This window comes from Mustela erminea, chromosome 12 (genome assembly GCF_009829155.1).
Source record: "Mustela erminea isolate mMusErm1 chromosome 12, mMusErm1.Pri, whole genome shotgun sequence".
NCBI lineage: Eukaryota > Metazoa > Chordata > Mammalia > Carnivora > Mustelidae > Mustela > Mustela erminea.
In genome coordinates, this window is record NC_045625.1 from 83,171,241 (window position 1) to 83,183,998 (window position 12,758).

General features: G+C 41.9%; 1 protein-coding gene across 4 annotated transcripts in view; it reads right to left on the bottom strand.

Annotated features, from left to right (window-relative positions):
* Positions 1 to 12,758, bottom strand: part of PIP5K1B (phosphatidylinositol-4-phosphate 5-kinase type 1 beta) — a 290,962-nt gene that overhangs the window by 170,714 nt on the left and 107,490 nt on the right. For all 4 annotated transcript variants that reach the window (XM_032306741.1, XM_032306742.1, XM_032306743.1 and 1 more), the window contains one exon: positions 7,191 to 7,275. The gene's annotated coding sequence lies outside the window, so the exon portion shown is untranslated. The remainder of the gene's footprint in view (positions 1 to 7,190; positions 7,276 to 12,758) is intronic.

Sequence of the window (12,758 nt, forward strand, 5' to 3'; positions counted from 1 at the left end):
GTCATTTTGGTTGTACACTGTACTGGCCCCATGTGCTCTCACAAAGGCGGGATGGAAGCCTCAGCCCACATCATGGGTACAAGTTTCTTCCTATAAAGTCTTTAAAAAAAAAATCAACAACGAACTTTCTTCTAATTAAAGATGCTTCCTTTAGCATTTGGAAAGTACCAAAAAATATAAATCATAACAAAAGAAGTACTCAATTCTACTGTCCTTGGGTAACTCCACGCTTCACATTTGGGCAAATTTATTTCCACCTTTTGTTCCATGCACTACTCTACTAAAAGTATTAGGATCCCATCTCGACCCTGCAGTTTTCAATGAACATTGATATAATGTGCCTTCTACCACCTGATTATCAGCATCTCATTGTTAAGAATACTGATTTTTTTTTCTAGTTGCAAGAGAAACCATTGTGTGAACACAACTATGTATTAATAAGTCAGTTAATAATGCTAATGTTAGTACTGAACACTACTTCTGAAACTAATGATGTATACTATGTTGGCTAATTGATTTAAATTTTAAAAAATAATGCTAATATTAAAGGATGGGGAGGTGGCCCAAGGGATTTGCTTCTACAAATGATACAACAGTTATTATTTTGTGCTTCTTTTTTTGTCTAGTGTCAACATTTTCTTAGATTTCTAGAATTATAAGGTCATTAGAAAAACATATTCTTTCCAAGAAACAATTTTCTTTCCAAGAATACACCCATTCATACTATTATCAGTGGCTGGAAGCTCATTTCATTACATGTTTAGCCGTATTATTTTAATCATCTTTGCTAATTTCATAAGTGAATGAAAGTATCTCTTGGTACTAATGTGCACTTCTAAAAATTACTGGTGATAACTAACATGGCCGGCATATCTTTTTTGAGCTCCTGTTTCTTCTGAGTTTTCTATTACTATTTCCATTTATCTATAGGGCTCTTCGTGTTTTAGTTACTGAGTTTTACCTATTACGTTACTATTACTAGTGCTTTTCTTACTGATTTTTATGTCTCGAGGTAACTAATCAGCCTGCAACCACCTTATTCATGTTTTCCACGCTGCTGTCATTCATAAAGATGACACAGAATAGTTCTACATTTTTCATACTCAACACTATTGATTACCTTTGTGATTTCTTCCAGTGTTTTACAGCAAATATTTTTTTCCCGTTGGGATGTATCAGATTTTCAGACACGTTCCTTTCCCCTCTTAATGCTAAGGTTTTTGCACTTGACTATGAATTCACCTGAATTTTTAAAGCCAGTTACATATACTGCAAACAAGGATAACTACATAATCAGGGAACCATGACCTTTAAGGGTCTTTAATTTTTTTTTTTTTTTTTTTTTTGAGAGAGAAAGCGAGAGAGCACAAGCAAAAGGAGCACAGGGAAAGGCAGACTCTCAAGCAGGCTCTGGTGGAGCCTCATGTGAGGCTCAGTCCCATAACCCCAAGATCATGACCTGAGTGGAAACCAAGAGTTAGAGGCTCAACTGACTGAGCACTCAGGTGCCCCAAGGGTATCATCTTAAGGTGCACGTTCATTACACCGAGGACAGGTAACTTCTGAGTTTCTTGTAAGACTTTGAAGCACATGTTATTTTGTTTCAACTTCTTTAAGAAGAGAATTTTTTTAACTGAAGTATCATCGACACAATGTTACATTAGTTTCAGGTGTGCAGCACTGTGATTTGACAAGTCTGTAGGTTCTGCTGTGTTCACTGCCAGTGCCGCTACCAGCTGTCACCAAAGAACACTGTCCCAGGGAGCCTGGGTGGCTCAGTGGGTTAAGCCGCTGCCTTCGGCTAAGGTCATGATCTCAGGGTCCTGGGATCGAGTCCCACATCGGGCTCTCTGCTCAGCAGGGAGCCTGCTTCCTCCTCTCTCTCTCTCTCTGCCTGCCTCTCTGCCTACTTGTGATCTCTCTCTGTCAAATAAATAAATAAAATCTTAAAAAAAAAACACACTGTCCCAGCACCGCTGACTTTATTCCTCATGCTGTGCCCTCTACACCGGGACTTACCCCGTCACCGGAAGCCCGTGTCTCCCGCTCCCCTTCACCCACTTTACCCACCACACCCCCAGCCCTTCCCCTCTGGCAACCAGCAGCTTCTTCTCTGCATTCATGGGTCGGCTTCTGCTTTTCTTTATTCATCTGTTTTTTATTCTCCATAGAGGGGGAAGTCATTCGGAGCTTGTCTTTCTCTGACTGACTTATTTCACTTTGCATAATGCCCTCTAGGTCCAGCCGTGGTGTCGCAAATGGCAACATCTCATCCTTTCTTACGGCCAAGTAAGAGTGCATGTGTGTGTGTGTGTGTGTGTGTGTGCGCGCGCGTGCTTACATGTATACCACATCTACCTTATCCATTCATCTACTGATGAACACTTGGGTTGCAGAAAAACATTTTAAATCTTGGGATTTTAATAGTTATAGTGTGTGTAAATCTAAGAATTTGCTAGCCATTTTGGTGTGCCTGGGTGGCTCAACTAGTTAAGCATCTGACTCTTGACCTTGGCTCAGGTCATGAACCTCGGGCTCCTGAGAACAAGCCCCACGCTGGGCTTGGAGCTGGTCACAGAGTCTGCTTAAGATTCTCTCTCTCCCTCTCCCTCTGCCCCACTCCCACTGTGAACACATGTGATCTTTAAAAATAAAAAAAAGAATTTGCCAGCCATTTCCCTGCGCTGGAACTCAATGACTGCCATGAGCTTGACAGGACTAAAAGCCATCGAAGAAAATTAAAGAATGGAACATGGAAACCTCACCAGACCCATTACTCCCTGCCCATCAAAGCATTCTCTTAGCTAAATTAACATTTCCATTTGTGTCCATATACCTAGCTGAGTTATAATCTGTCCATTATGGTACAGACAGGTTCTACCTGCTATAGCTTCCCACACTTTATCTGCTTAATATATTTTAAAAATAACTGATCTTCTAGTTTCTTCATATTTTGGTGAGGTTTGATTACTGTATTAGTGGAATTATAAAATCTGAAGGGTCTAGTAATAACAGGTTCAGTATGAAAAACCAAACCTGATTGTGCCTCTGCAAAAGCTCCAATTACACCATTACTTTAAGAGTATCTAGGTAAATGGGGTGCCTGGGTGGCTCAGTTGGTTAAGTACCTGACTCTTCATTTCAGCTTAGGTCACGATTTCAGGGTCCTGGGCTTGAGCCCTGTGTCGGGCTCTGTGCTTGGTGTGGAGTCTGCTTGAGGATTCTCTCTCTCCCTCTCCCTCTGCCCCCTCCCTGCTCACTCTCTTTCTCTCTGCAAACTAAATAAATCTTTAAAAAAAGAATATAGGTATTTATCTGATAACAGATCCCTGAATAGGCCAAGATCTGGATAACCATAAAAGTTATCAAAGAAATAAAAAAACGTAATTGATTTGCCTACTCACAATTCTCAACTTCTAGATGTCAAACTAGATTGTGAACAAATTAAAAGGCAAGCAACAGGTGGAAATACTGGCAACGAACATAGCAGAAGTTAACCCTAAAGCATGAAAGCTTGTCTGAACTGCGCAGAGTCTGTCACGCATCTAAGGGCATCACTCCTACAGATCTCACTTTTCTCGTGTCAGCTTCAATCTTTCACTCTACTTCATTCCCATCAGGGTTCCGCCGTTTCTTCCCCCTTAAAAAATTCTTCCACCTTTTATTGATTCCACTTCCCCCTCATTTCCTTATTCCTCCTTGTGGCAAAACTCCTTGAAAAAGATGTTGCTCCTCTCAAGCCCTGATTCCACTTCACATATTCTCTCTTTAATGCTCTTTAATCGGCGGTTTGCTCTCACCGCTACCCTGAAAACCTACCCCCTCAAAATCACCAATGACTTCCGTGTTGCCAAATCCAGTGGCTAATTCTATACCCTTATTGAGCCTGACCTATCAGATTATTGATAAAGATGATCACTCCCCCTTCCCTGACTGATTTCCTTCACTTGGCTTCTAGAGCCCCAGAGTCCCTTGTTTCTTACCCACACCCTCCCTGTACCTCCTTGATCACTTCACAGTCTCTTCAGATGGTTCCTCCTAATGTTGGAGTGTCTAAGACTGACTTCTTGGTTCTCGTCTCTATCCATACCCTCTCTGGAATTCCCAATTACCACCCAGATCTCTCTTCTGAGCTCCAGACTTGCATAACCAATGGTCTTCTTGGTATCTTCACTTGGAGAGCTGACATAACAGACACCTCAAATTTTGCAAATCTAAAACCCTATTCCTGACATTCTTCCCCAAACTTCCTTCACTTGGACCTTCCCCATCTCACTTAATGGCATCTCCAACGTCTTGCTTCTCAGTTCCCAAATACCAGAGTCTTCTTTCTCTCTCTCTCTCTCTGTTTTTTGTTTGTTTAAGATTTTATTCATTCATTTTAGAGAGAGACAGAGAGAGAGAGAGCACAAGCAGGAGGAGAGGCAGAGGGAGAGGGAGAAGCAGACTCCCTGCCAAGATGGGAGCCCAACATGGAGTTTGATCCCAGGACCCGGAAATCATGACCTGAACTGAAGGCAGATGCTTAATCATCTGAGCCATCCAGGTGCCCCGAGTCTTCCTTCTCGTACACCATAGTCAACAGGTCAGCACAGCCATTGAAAGATGTCCAGAATCCAGTCACCTGTCACCACTCCTGCTGTGCGTTCCTGGGCAGGGCCACCATCTTGTTATGTGTGAGATATCCTTCATGGCCTCCCAACGGGCTTGATGACACCCTTGCCCTCTGATAATCTACTCTCTGCTAGAGTGATCTATCATTAAACCTAATCAGATCATGCCACTTTGCCCTTAAGACCCCACAGTGGTTTCCCTTGACACCCAAAGTCAAAGCCAAAGTCTTACAGTGGTTGACGTGGCCCGGCATGATTTTCCAATCCTCTTCCTATTCCTCCTCTGACCTCAGCACCTCTGAGCTCGCCCCCTTGCCTCTGCTTCAGACACTCCGCTGTTTCTCAAAGACACCAGAATGCAGCTAAATTAAGGCATTCTGCCTGAGCTATTCCCACTGCCTAAACAATCCTCCCCAGCCAGACACCTCCTTATCTCCTTTAGGTCTTGGCTCAAAGGTCAACTTCTATCTGATGCTTAGCCTGATGGTCCTATTTTAAACTACAACTTATTTGGCACTTCCCTGCCCCTATTTCCTCTTAACGCTCCTTAATCTTCCTTCTTTCCTTCCTCCCTCCCACGCTTTTTTTTTTTTTAAGATTTTATTTATTTATTTGACAGACAGAGATCACAAGTAGGCAGAGAGGCAGGCAGAGAGAGAGAGAGAGAGAGGAGGAAGCAGGCTCTCCGCTGAGTAGAGAGCCCAATGCAGGGCTCGATCCCAGGACCCTGAGATCACGACCTGAGCCACAGGTAGAGGTTTAAGCCACTGAGCCACCCAGGCGCCCCCTTCCCTCCCTTTTTAATCAAATGTATGACTGTTCATTATTTTTCAGTCACTTTAAAATTTAAAAGTAATGTTTAAATTAAAAAAAAATTTTTCTTCCCTAAGTAAAACAAATCCAGCTACCCACAAAGAGTAATTGTTAATATGTGGCTATTCTACCATTTGATCTTTTTCAAATGTGTGTTTTATTTTTTAACAAAACTGGGATCAGCCATTATATGCAAACTTGTACTTGCCCTTTCCACTTTGTCATAAACATTTTTCTGCATCACTAAATATTAATTAGAAAAAATGTCTAACATCTAAATAATTCTATCATGAAAATGCATCACATTTTGGTACTTATTAGTGGGCACACAGGACGCTTCCTGCTTTTCTTTTATAAATAAAACTATACTCTGTGTTCTTACATTTCTAACAGCAAGTCTAAAACAGCTGCCAGAGAATCTTATAATAATGTCTACTGGGTAAAATACACCTACTTTAGATCTCTATCAGCCACAAGTGTTTTCATTTAAAATCACAGAAAACACTTGGCCCACTCTGGGCAAAAATACAATTTTATTTTGCCTTTGTATGATTCATGGTAAGGACAGACATCTTTGTCATGTTTCTTTGGTTCTTTGTATCTCGAGATACAAGAGCTAGATACATAGCTAGAGCTATGAAGCTCTAGCCCATCTCTCTACTAGGGTATGCTTATGTCTCCAACTTAGTAGGTGCCAAGGATAGTAAGCGTTGGCTTTTCTTTAACCAACTGTGGCATAGATGCAACAGAATGGAGATTTCCCTAATGAATGCCGTGTCAGGCTTTTACTTTAAGACTTGGAAGCTTCGAAAACCAAAAAACTTCAACAGCAACTCTGAAGGGTGCCTGGAAAAACCACCTTCGTGAGGGGGCGGCTCACTGGCAGGAATGCAGGACATAGGATGAGATGGTCTCTCTCTCTCTTTTGTTTGTTTACTCCGTAGGGCATCCCTGAATGGGCACCAGGGAAGAGGAGGAGAGAAACAAGCAAACTACCATTCTTTAAAAAACAATTCCCCTGAAGCAGCACAAAACAGACAATAATGCTAATAATGATAAAGGGACACCAGGAAATGTTGCCTGAATTGTGTTTCCTAGGCTGATGTTGCACTAGGGTCCTGTGGACCTATCACCAGGACTGTGCAGGGGAGGCAAACGAGACGCCAGGGAATGTTCTAGTAAACTGCAAACGGCCATTTGAAAGGGACACCGTGGTAATTACTGTTTGTTCTTAGAATCGCTGTATCCCCGTACCAGTCAAGGTGCATCATGTATAACTACAGGAGCTGAGAGAACCATGTTTTAGAAAGATTATATACAATTATATACATTTCTCTATGTGTATGCAAGGCAGGAGGAAAAGAAATTCACTGAACAACGGGTGATGATCTGCGGATGATGAGGTTATAAATGTCTTGGGTTTTCGTTTTTATATTTTGCCATGTTCTCCAAGGATTCTGCAGTGAACGCTCTACATTTGACAATAAGGAAAACACTAACGCTGTTCAAAACCTGAACCGCACGTAGTAATCAACAGCAGAAACCACATCTCCTGGGTTCTGGTTTGCCCCCCGAGGCAAGCTGACATTCACAAAATTTCCTATGTTTCTATTTGCTTGTCATCTGTTTTAAATTTGATAATGTCAAAGTTAAAGGTCATGAACTAGAATTTAGAATATTTGTAAATAAATATAAAATAAAAGGGGCAAGAGCTCAACAGTGAGTCAAATGGAATAATTACAAACGTAGATTGTGTTCCCTTACCTTTGTAAATGAAATGGCAAGTCATCTGTAGTCAGTCATGATGGGGGACCTATTCATTGTTGAAACGGGTTTCCTTCCCAAGTTCCTGTTAAAACAGAAATTCCTGGTTATTACTTATTCACCTCTCTACCCCCGCTCCCAAAACCCATCAGAGCTGCCTATAGGGATAATACAATGCAGCCAGTTGAAGCTGAAATAAAGAGAGGACCTAATGCTAAAAATGGAGCCAGAAAGGTATTAGAAGAAAATACAGGGGAATACACATGTAATTTCAGGCTGGCTGTCCTACTAAATAAGACAGTAAATCCATAACCCCTAAAGGAACAATGAGCAAATTTGACCCTATAAAAATTAAAAATGTCTACATGACAAGATGCCATAGAGCCAAAAAATGAACAATAGTTTGCAGCTCAAACGACAGGAGATGATACAAATTGATTATAAAAGATTCTAAAGAAACAAGACAAACCACGTAGTATAAAAGTAAGCAAAGGACATGAACTGGAAATATACTTCACCGATAAGCCTGTGAAAAGGATAAGCCCCATTAGTGGTAAGGGAACAGGAATTAAAATGACTGAGATGCTATTATCTGCCCATCAGGTTGGCAAATGTTTCAAAGACGGCGGACATCCAAGGCTGATAAGTAGGATAATAAGCAGGTACGTTTCCCACACCACTGGAATGACGCTTTAGCCTTTTAATAGAAAGGACTGTAACAATGGTCCTTCAACTGTTAATGTACTTACCAAGTTTGGCTCAAATTCTAAGATTCTTTCCCAGAGAAATACAAGTACTAGAACTTTAAAGACATGTGGGTAAGGGTGTTTATTCCTGCTTGGCTTATGATAATATGATTAGAATTCTATCATATTCTCCTACATTTCTTTCTGGTTTTTGCCTTAAAATTTCTGTAACAATGCTGGCCAGTGTATAACGTATGTCTAACAGTGTCCTTGCGAAATGTATTCTTTTGTTTTTAGAAGTATCTTTTCTTTACTTGTAATTTAATAATTTTACTTTTGGGTTCCATTGTGGTTGACATACACCACTTCTGTTTTCCATTTTTTAAGATTTTATTTTATTTATTTCCCAGAGAGCAAAAGAGAGAGAGCACAAGCAGGAGAAGGAGCTGGCAAAGGGAGAAGCAGGCTCCTTGCTGAGCTGGGAGCCCAATGTGGGACTCAATCCCAGGACCCTGGGATCATGACCTGAGCCAAAGGCAGATGCTTAATCAAGGGACCCACCCAGGCGTCCCTCTGTTTTCCTTTTATCTGCATATACTTGGTATTTGCAAATAATGCATATCCTTGTCCATTTAACTGTTTTAGTTGTTGTCATTTTGTTTTATCTGTGTTCCTTACAAATAACTTAAAATCAGGTTTTCATTTTGTTTTTGCCAATTTAAGACTGTCATTTGAAAGGGGATTCCAACAAATTCACATCTATTGTGTTATGATTTTTTTAAAAGATTGTATTTATTTGAGAGAGAGAGAGAAACCGAGCACAGGAGCAAGAAGAGGGGCAGAGGGAAAGGGAGAAGCAGGCTCCCTGCCGAGCAGAGAACCTGATGTGGGGCTCGATCCCAGGACCCCAGGATCATGACCTGAGCTGAAGGTAGATGCTTAACCAACTGAGCCACCCAGGCGCCCCTACTGTGTTATGCTTACCTTCATTTGCTTCTATCTTGTTTGTTACTGTAACATTTATTTTCACCCATTTCTTCTTTGCTGGATGAACCAAATCATAATACCATTTTTTTCCCTCCTAGTATATGAAAACATTTTATTCCATGTCTATCTGCTTTGTTATCATTCTATTTTTATTTATTTATTTATTTATTTATTTATTTTAAAGATTTTATTTATTTATTTATTTGACAGAGAGAAATCACAAGTAGACGGAGAGGCAGGCAGAGAGAGAGAGAGAGAGAGAGGGAAGCAGGCTCCCTGCTGAGCAGAGAGCCCGATGCGGGACTCGATCCCAGGACCCTGAGATCATGACCTGAGCCGAAGGCAGCGGCTTAACCCACTGAGCCACCCAGGCGCCCCTTATTTTTAAATCATTAAGAAAATCTATGCTTTCCTCTCAACTCCGTCAGTCTGCCTCTGTGGAGAGCCACCTTCCCGGGGCGATGGCCTCTGTGGGGTAGCTCACATCCCGTGACGGAATGATGAGGCAGCTCCCGGCCAAGCTGGACAGGCTTCCTGAGTCCTTCCCAGGAGGCTGACTTCTCCCTCTGCTTGCCCAGCCGCGTTCCCTCCCCTTCTCCTTCCAGATTCTACATGTCTCCACAGGTGTGCTTCAACACGGCAGAAATTTATTCTCTCACAGTTCTGGAAGCTGGAAGTCCAAAGTGAAGGTTGCCAGCAGGGCCACGCTCCCTCTTTGGGTAAAATCCTTCCCTGCTTCTGGCGGTGACCATTGAGCCTCCATGTCCCATGGCTGTGGCTGCATGGGTCCGGTCGTCGGACTGTGTTCTCCCCATGTGTCTCTGTCTTCACACAGCATCTTCCTCTCCTCATGAGGACGTCAGTCACATTGCATGAGGGCCCAGCCTCGTGACCTCATCTGAACTTGGTGACATTGGTAAAGGCTCCATGTCCAAGGCCACATTCGCAGGTACCAGGGGTTAGGACTTTAACATATATTTTTTCTTTGTGGGACACAATTCAATTCAACACAGGTGTGGACCTCTACTAAGTATCTTACACCCGAAACTCTGTTTCATGGCCTGTTTCCAGAGAAACCAGCCCACGACCTCTCCTCTCTTTCCCATCCACAGGAGGTACTTTAAAATATTTTTACTTTCTCACTGTTTCACTTTTAACTATGAAATACCTCTCCTTCATTCACAGGGCTCTTCTGTCGGAAGGAGTCCTCAGGGAAAAGTTACAGTTCATGTCACATTCTCATCATTTCTTTAGATTCGATCATTACAAGGTTCCTTGCTCATCCTCGTTTCTCTGGCTCTCCGTCTTGCCCTCCCGGGACACACCTCTTTCTGACTCAACTTCATTTGGTTGGGACACTTCCTACTTTCCTCAACAGTGACACCCTGATGGCCCACTTTGAGTCACTCCATGTCCAGATAGGTCTTTCTTTGGGCCTCCTATATGACTAGATCTCATATAGATCTTGGCTGGTTACTGGCTTCTTTGCTCAGTCCTCAGTTTCCTATAAATACAGCACTGCTGTGCTCCTGCCTCCTGGCTCACAGGGGAGTCGTTTCACGCTAGTCTGACGCCCGGGCCTTGGTAACGTACTGGTTTCCTCATCTAGAAACACCTAGAGAGTTTCCTCTTTCTCTCTTTTTAAAGGAAACATAATTAACGCAGTGTTTGTTGTAATAGTTTCAGGTTTTCAGTATAACTTAACACTTCATTATATTTCTCAGTGCTCATCAAGGTAAGTAGACCCTCAACTCCTTTAACTACTTCTCCCACCCCCCACCCACTTCCCCTCTGGGAGCCACCAGTTTGGTTTCTGTATTAGGAGTCTATTTTTGGGGGGGGGGATCTGTTTCTTTGTGTATGCGTGTGTCCACTGGTTTTGTTTCTTAAATTCCACCCATGAATGGAATTACTTGGCATTTATCGTTCTCTGTCTGACATATTTTGCTTAGTATGATACCCTCTAGACCCATCCATATTGTTGCAGATGTTAGATCTCCTCACTTTAAGGCTGAGTAAGAATCCATTGTATAAATATACCACATCTTCTTGATCCACTATTTACCAGTGGACACTTGGGTTGATTCTGTATTGTAAACAGTGCTCCAACAGACAATGGGGTGCGTATATCTTTTCAAATTAGTGTTTTGTTTTCTGTGGGTAAATATCCAATAGCAGGATTACTGAATCATATGGTAATTCTGTTTTTAATTTTTTGAGAAACCTCCGTACTGTTTTCCACAGGGTCTGCAACCAGCTTGCATTCCCACCAATGGAACATCTTCTCCACATCTTTGCCAGCATTTGTTATTTCTTGCGTTTTGGATTCTAGCCATTCAGACTGGTGTGAGGTGATGCCTCATTGTGGTTTTTTGATTTGCATTTCTCTGACCAAGAGTGATGTTAAGCATCTTTCCGTGTGTCTGTTGGTCATCTGTATGTCTCCTTTGGAAACATGTCTATTCAGATGCTCTGCCCATTTTTAAAATGGATATTGGGGTTCTATGTGTGTTGAGCTGTATAAGTTCTTTATATATTTTGGCTATTAACCCTTTACTGCATATATCGCTGGCAAATATCTTCTCCCATTCAGTAGGTTGCCTTTTTGTTTTGTTGATGATCTCCCTTGCAAAAGGTGCAAAAGCTTTTTATTTTGGTGTAGTCCCAATGGTTTAATTTTTCTTTTGTTCCCCTTGCCTCAAGACACAGGTCCAGAAAAATGTTTCTATGGATCACTACCTGGTAGAGGTTTTATGGTTTCAGGTCTCACAGTGAGGTCTTTAACCCACTTTGGGTGTATATTTGCGTACGCTGTAAGGAAGCGGTCCAGTTTCATTTTTTTGCATGGGGCCGTCCAGTTTTCCCAAGACCATTTGTTGAAGAGACGGTCTTTCCCCCTTGCATATTCTCGTCTCCTCTGTTGTAAATCAACTGACCACATAAGTGAAGGTTGACTTCTAGGCTCTCTGCTCTGTTCCATTGATCTATGTGTCTGTTTTCCCGCCAGGGCCATACCGTTTTGATTACTGCAGCTTTGTAGTCGATCTGGAAATCTGGGATTGTGACACCTCCAGCTATGTTCTTCTTTCTGAAGACTGCTTTGGCTGTTTGGGGTCTTATGCGGTTCCACACAAACTTCAGGATTTGTTCTAGTCTGTGAAAAATGTTGCTGGTATTTTGATAGGGATTGCATTAAATCTGCAGACGGCTTGGATAGTACGGACACTTTGACAATATGGATTCCTCCAAGCCATGAGCATGGAACAGGTCTCCATGTGTTTGTGTCACCTTCATATTTTCTCATCAGTGTTTTATAGTTTTTGGAATGCAGGTCTTTCCCCTCTTTGGTTAAGTTTATGCCAATGTATTTTATTGCTTTTGGTGCAACTGTAAATGGAACTGTTTTCTTAAATTGAGAGTTCCCTCTTTTAACACAGAGTGCAAAAATTCCATAAGGATAGATGTATCTTTTTTCACTAATCCAGCCAAGTAAAGGGAAACTGACAAGAAGATATTACATCGAGGGCCAATGACTTGACTTAAACCATGAATAATATTTAGGCTATCTAAATGAGGAACGAATGGATTGCACACCCTTCAGGCAATCCTCCATGAAAATTATTTCTCATAACCAACCTTTTGATAAGAACTGGACAGTAAAGTGCTCAAAGTTATGGTCTCTGGTATGATCCTGGTATGCGGTAATTCCAGTGGCCAAGTAAGGGCATAATCAGAAGACTCAGGTCTCCTTCGGGAATGTGTTAACATGCAATCTGATCCAGGCTCCCAGTTAGAACTTATTTTCTTAAATTATCTCTGACAGTCAAGAGAGCCAACCGCCAGTGTCCTATGGTTAGAATGTTGAGACAACAGCTCAGATAACCATGATACACAC